This window comes from Pagrus major, chromosome 7 (assembly GCF_040436345.1).
Source record: "Pagrus major chromosome 7, Pma_NU_1.0".
NCBI lineage: Eukaryota > Metazoa > Chordata > Actinopteri > Spariformes > Sparidae > Pagrus > Pagrus major.
Genome location: NC_133221.1, coordinates 21,189,554 through 21,196,652, shown reverse-complemented (window position 1 = coordinate 21,196,652; position 7,099 = coordinate 21,189,554). Strand labels below are relative to the sequence as shown.

Here is a 7,099-nt window from a genome sequence, read left to right as displayed (position 1 = left end):
GTTTCAGTGATTATAGAAGCCATGGGTCTCCTACAGAAGCACTGGATGTCCCCTCTTGGTGCTAGTCGGCTGATTGTCGAAGCCATTCTCACATGGTGTCCTGACTGAATCTGAATCAGAACCTGATTAGATCAAATTGCAGAGAGAAAACTGTGTACCCCTGTGTCCCCACCTTTGTATCACCTCAGTGCCAGCAGTTAAATTGGGACTTTTGGAGGTAGGGAAGCCCTGTCTTTGATTATACATTGACATGTGGGATATTGTAATCTATGGGGGTTTTGTATCTGCCTATCAGGAACTGAGGAACCCAGGCTTTAGGTGTCACCACCAACTGAACCCCTGCTGGAAGCAAAGAGCAATATGCCACACAGACTTGAAACTCAAAATATTGCACAGTTACCTCTTAGTCTGTCTCTAGCCTTCGACCTTTACTCAATGACAAAGCAGTGGCCGCAGATTCCCCATTATGACATCCATGCATCATCACAGGGACAGACGAGCTCATTTTACCAACACACAGAGGGGAGGGGCAGCACTTTGACTGCCTGGTTAACATTACAAATGAGCGACACGTGTCTCTGTCTCATCATTTATCTGTCAGGCGCACTCTCAGGATGTTAGCGCTGGCTTTGACACAGCTAAGGCAAAAGACTTGAGTTTATAGACCAGAAATGTTAATGAGAGGATGGAAAGAAACATGGCAGGGTGGGGGAAGGGGCAGAGGTGTATGACTGAATGTGTCCCCTCTCTATAATTGTCTTATTATAAGTGAAGCTCATTATTAGCAAAGGAGACAGGAGGGTAATGAATGACACAAATAGACGTCCTCTACGGCTGACAGCTACACCAGGATGAAGGAGCGTCTCCTTGGGACAGAGACAGAGAAGAGAAGAGTGTGTGCGTGTGAGTGTGTGTGTGCGCGCGTGTCTAGCAGATATTACCATCCTTCTGTGTCTTCAATTATAGTGCCATTATGGTGTTAAACTGCAATTAAAAAGCAGCTGTATCTAAAAACAAGATTATCCAGTTGTTGGACATCTGGTCATCTGTTGGGCATGTGTGCACATGCTATACAAAAATGTGTGTGCTTGTAAAGGCAAAAGAAAGTGAGCCATAGGGAGAAAACTGAAAAAAGAGACAGGAGTGGAGGAAAAAAGATGATGATCATTAGCTTTTGATGGATCTAATGACCGGGTGGATTTATGTAAAGCGAAGCTGGATAATGGGAAAGAGGCGAGAGGAAGGAGAAAATCATTTAGAAGAAGAGAGGAGGGGGGGAGTATATCAATGGCATGCTGAGGGGCTAACGACAACAAGCTGAGAGGCATCATGACCAAAGATATAGATCAATAACTCCTCCATTATGTTATGAAGAACGGGGGGGGGCAATGGAGGAATAATTTGCTTGATAAGTACACAGGGGAGAGGAGCGTGTATGTGTTGAGGGGGAAACTGACAGGGTCACATAAACAAGTGGCAGCATCTCTCCCCAGAGGACTAGCAGTGATGATGAGGAGAGGAGGCGCCGCTGGAGTCTAGAGGGGTGAACGGCGGGACGCGCTCCAGCAGCATCCCTCTCTTGGCAGGTAAAAATAAAAGTCAACAGGAAAGGGCTGGCGCGCTGGCGCTGCCGTGATAGCTGCCATCCGTTACGGGTAAATTGAACTGTCAACCCCTCGGTGTCATTTCCACGGCTGGATGAGAGGGAGAGGCAGAGGCAGAGAGAATTATGGGGGTATTCACTAGGTGATCACAGTGTGCAGCGGGACTGTTCCGGCAAATTAACTCCCGACGGAGAGAGGGGGAACGATGTTAGGGCTGTCAGGGAGATAGAAGGATGGGAGGATAAACAGGCAGAGGGGAGGAGAGAAAATGTGCAGCACAATGTTTTGAAAAGGTATCTGCCCTGTTTTTCTTTTGCTCAGTTATGGTGTTTAAAGACATTTTGTCATTGGGTGGTTCATGTTAGTACCTTGTGTGCTGCTAAAACATGGCCGTTGTTTATATTCTGCCAGTGCCATTGCCAAAGCCAGACCTGCTGTATTTACAAAAAGGGGTGTAGCTCCAAAGCTGGTTGCCCGTGATTTGAGATATACACTATGTGCAAACATTAAAACATTTAATCAGTTTCACTTAAAGTTGCCCATGTGCTGTAATTTTTGACAAGCATGTGTGAACACTAACAGTATTATGGATTAGCCTACATATGCGCAAACATCAGAAACATCCTCTTATAGAAGCAAAAAAAAAAACATTCAAAAGTTAAAACATGAACCTACTTCTTGCTTGTTCTTTCCTTTTATCTGCAACGTGTAACGTTGTGCACTCAGTAGTACACACAGCTCCTCGTACTTTTTGCCCCCACCTCTCTCCTTCTTAAATATTTATAAAGATTCCTATTATTGTATTAACTATTTATTGATTTATAATTTAAAAGATTTATACTGAACCTCTAGAACTGCAGGGGGAGAGTGTCTTTCCCCTTTAAGAGTTAGACATCCATTGCCATTGTTTGTCTTTTACTGTTAAACCTGTGCCTGTTTGCCTCTTGGCATTCAGAAGGAGAGGAAAAATACACTCAAAGAAAGACACATAGAGAGACAGAGAAAATGAATAGGAAGGACAATCTGGCTCAATAATGGCCCTGGTTAGATATCGTTGAGCTATGCCCCGTCTCCCTCTGAAGCAGGTCACGCGCTGGCAGTCCAGATAGACGCTCAACAATGAAAATGTATTGCCTTGCTCCGTCTCTTATTGATTTACATCTTAACACTCTTTAGATGTAAAGTGCTCTTCTATAGGGCATCAGCTCTCACCTCTGCTGTCAGTGGAAAAAAATATGACTGAGAGCACTACGTGTCTTGTGACTGGCATTTGGCAAATTTCATCTAAAGATCAAGAAAAAACATGACAATATTAAATGCTTATTAAATGTCAATTGTCACGCTGAATAAAAATCCCTAAGATGAATTGCAGCTGTAACAAAACCAGTTTATCACTAGAATTACATCATCACAAGGCGGTGTTTCAACCACTGGTGTTTTGAATTTGTCAAATTAAAAAGAAGCAATGTTTTATGTATACAGTTATGAAAAAATGTCTTACAAACAACAGTTAATTTGCAAGTCCAGAGTCTGTTTGGTAAAACAGTATTACAGTCTACACGAATGCAGCAAGTAAGTAATTTGTTCTCTCATTAGGGAGGAGTGGGAGAACCTCCTAAAGCAGACAAGGGGCAGATTCATCATAATTCAAGGGCTCAATCAAAAGACAAGAGATGGAGGGAGGGATAAAAGAAGAGGTCTGTGGTGGTCAGCAGGAGGAAGGATGCTTGGGTCTAGGAGTGGTGGGCTGGGGTAGGAGGGACAGAGCAGAAAGAAAGAAAGGTGTTGGGAGTGAAAAGCAGAGCGTGCTTTTATGCAGTGCCCGGTGAGTGACAAGGAAACCATTAACGGAGTAGCGCTGGCCAAAGGGATTAAGTCCACACATGTATGGCTATTATTCAAGCTAATTAAAGGCTCTTTTTTCTGGGAGGCCAGGTTTGCTTCTACAACAAAGCCAGCAGAGAAAGAAGCAGGAAACAGCTCAGGCGATTTTGCTTAGCTGGCAAATCTTTAGCATACGTTGATCCAGGGGGGACAATGATTTGAACAAGTTGGAGAACCTTGTCTGTGCTGTGGTTCAAATCTAATAAATGACAATCAATTTTAAAGGCTGCTATAAAGGACTGATCTTTCACCACTTTCATTCAGTCCATTGCATTACAATATGGTCAGAACACTGAGATTTCCTTACACCATCCTACCAGAGGGTAATAACTGTAACACCTCTTCTGCTCTGCTGGTGAGTTGCTCAACAGTCTGGGGTCTAAATTGTAGTATTTTGCGCTCCATAATGCGCCCAAAAAAGCCAGCTGCGTTTCTGGAAGCTGTTGACATAAGGCTTTTTCTTTGAATGTTGGAGTTTTAACTTGCATATGTATTTGCAGCGACGATGTCCTTTATACAATCAAGTTGTTTTTTGTTTTCATGCCAGCTAAAGAATCAAAGGTCACAAGCATTCAGTGTTGGTTTTTGATCTTGCCCCTTACATGCAGCGATTTCTCAGAATTCTCTGAAACTTTCAATGATATTATGAAATGTAGATGGTGAAATCTACAAATTCCCTGCAATTGTGAATTGAAAAACGTTCTTAAACTGCTGTATTACTTGTCAACACAGTTTTTTACAGACTGTCCTCCTACTCCAAACGACCACAGTTGTCGTATGGCATGCACACAAATTACGACTCAGTGTTACGTTTAGCAGGCAGCCAGCGACCTCTAGCGGCAATCGCAGCCTCACAGTCCGTGCCTTCCTGAAAGGCAAACTCCACTTTTCGTTTTACGGCCGTTAATATGTCACTTTAATAAGTTTTAAAAACATTTAATGCGAGAAAGTAGCAACGTAGATCCCAAATATGTGGTCAATTTGTCCAAATAGAGCCTATTTACAAATTTGCTTCCGACGTTGCTATACAACTCGCAAGCTAGCGACGGTACAAAGTACAGTTATTTCGGGTTGTTTACAAAATAAAAGCTTAACGACAGTGACAATGTGACAATGCTTTTGTTTTGAAGACAAGATATGAAAACCTCTACTTCTAGCTAACTTTACCACCATTTAACCTTTGACCTTAATGATGCATCGAGTGGGCGTGTTCCTGCCATAGCACTGAACATCGTGGCTCTGGTAGGTCGCTTACTTTGTGTTTGATTTTATGTGTTTATTATCTTCCTTTTTAACAAATAGCCATCGGCAATTAATATGCACCTTACTTAGTTCAATTTACACTTAGTTACGCTTTAGTTAGTCACTCAGTCATGCCTCTGAAAGTATGCGTTTTTACCTGAAAAAGACACAGCTAAGTTCTTTTTAACTTTATCATAACTTACTTGTTATGTGACTAAATGTTTATTTCAGTGGTAACAAGAAAGTGATTTAATCCTAGGTCCTTTTGGTCTGTTTGTTTGCTTGCAGGTCTTTGAACATCATTCCACCTTTCATCACAGTTATCAATCCAGCTATTTAAAACCAACAGTTCTTTTAAGAACTAATTCTCCTTCACTAATTCTTCTTACTCTGTCTCTCGTTGTTTCACTTTATCCCTCTCCTTCCTTCCTTTCTTCCTTCCTTCCTCATTCCCTCCCTGCCTCCCCTCCCTCACTTGTCATGGAGGCATTGAAAGAAGCGTTGGAGAAGGGGGGAGCCTTGGCGGATGAGTTGGCAGCGAAAGCACCAATAGTAAAAATTTCCTAAATGTTTCTCTTTTGTTATATTTGCCCTGTGTGTGTTGTGTGTCTCAATTTGAATACTTCTTTAATCAAAGTAAGTTTTTTAATTCCTCAAGAGGTCCCAAATCTTGGTATGCATATTGAATTATGACATCTTACATAGTCAGCAGTACTCTTTCAGTTTTAAAATGTAAAATATAGTCATCTGAAGATTGTATTACTACTACTACTGTACTGTAGTGTACTGTAGTTCCCATATGTCTGATGCATATGCAGTGACAAAGCAATGCAGAAAATCACTTTTTCATTTTAACACATCATGTATGTTTTGTTCATTTAGACCAACTTATTCAGACATTGAGGGACCTGTTGTCCTCTGTCCCTGCCTCAACTGAAGACACACCCACCACGTCTTCATGGGCCCGGAGACAGTCGGCTGCCCAAAAAAACTTCAGAGCTGCAATGCCACAGCTGTTGAACTACAAACTGGCTGCAGAGACAGTTGAAAAGCATTGCTGTTACCTATGCAAAGCTGCTGACGCTGTGGTCCGTTGCCTGGACTGTGTTCCCTCGGGAACTCAGTTTCTCTGTCCTGATTGCGACTCAAAGGTCCACAAAAAAATGGTGTTCCATGACAGAGAAGCCATGATGTATGGTTTTTTCAAACCTATTCCTCCCACATCCTCAGTAGTGATGGACCAAAGTGGGCAACATCAACTTGTTGAACAAGGTATGTCAAAAGAATTTAGTAGGTAAGATAATAAGCCACATCTTAAGTTTGCTTTAACTGTTTTGACTATATTTGACTAATACAGACATTATTATTTTTAATTCCGGTCATTTTCTTTACTGCAGTGTGCATCCTTCCAATTCCTCCACCACTGCAAGTCTGCTCCTGTGGCACAGACCAAGACTTCACCATTGTCCCTGGTAAACAGACTGTCTTGGTGACTATCAATGGTGCGTCGTCACTTCCTCTATTTATCTTACTTTATCCTTTTGTCTTATGTTGTACAGATACTGGTCAAATAGTTAATATAAATTTTGTTTTCAGGCCCATACAACTTGTGCTTGCCTGTTGTGTGTTGCCCACATTGCAAGTACAACTGGACCCCAGGGATAAATGACCTGCTGGGATGCCGATACTGGCCAGCAACCACCAGCTGCCAACTCCTTTTTAAGTTTGATGTATTCACATCATTTGAGGAGATGAAGTTGGCGAGCCCAGCACTGTCGCAACAAGCATTCCTGAGAATGCTTGTGCATAGATCCCTCAGCACAGGACAAGTAAGACCTCTGTTTATGAATAAATCTTTTTTTTTTTTTTTTTTTTTTTAACTAATTTTTAAAAAATGTTCATAATGCCTTTAATGTACAGGATAGTTGAGAGAGAGACAGGAAATGGGGGATTGACACGCAGGATAGGGCCGCTCGGCACAGGATTTGAACCGGGGTCGCCTGCAGTGAAGACTATAGCCTATACTATACTATAGGACTATAGCACATGGGGCAGGTGCACTACCAACTGAGCTAAACACCACCCCATGTTTATGAACAAATCTAATCCAGATATTCCAGACACGTGTGAAATGTCAAAGTCATAAAGGCACCGTCTTCCATTGCATCTGGGAATGTGAGAAGATGCCAAAATTCTGGAAGGAAGTAATGCATATAATTTCCAAACCCATTCCTATCTCCCCTAAATTCTGTATTTTAGGGTTCTGTCCTGAAAATCTCTTCTTAAAATTGCATGAAATTAAATTGATTAATCTCTGTTTTGTCCATTCAAAACGTCTCATTGCTTTGTATTGGAAAAATATATCATGT

General features: G+C 41.9%; 1 long non-coding RNA gene across 1 annotated transcript; it reads left to right on the top strand.

Annotated features, from left to right (window-relative positions):
* The first annotated feature begins 5,381 nt into the window (after positions 1–5,381).
* LOC140999163 (uncharacterized) lies at positions 5,382–6,227 on the top strand. The gene is made up of 3 exons (XR_012179479.1): positions 5,382–5,403; positions 5,613–6,002; positions 6,128–6,227. It is a non-coding gene; the product is annotated as an uncharacterized lncRNA (long non-coding RNA).
* Positions 6,228–7,099: the final 872 nt, after the last annotated feature.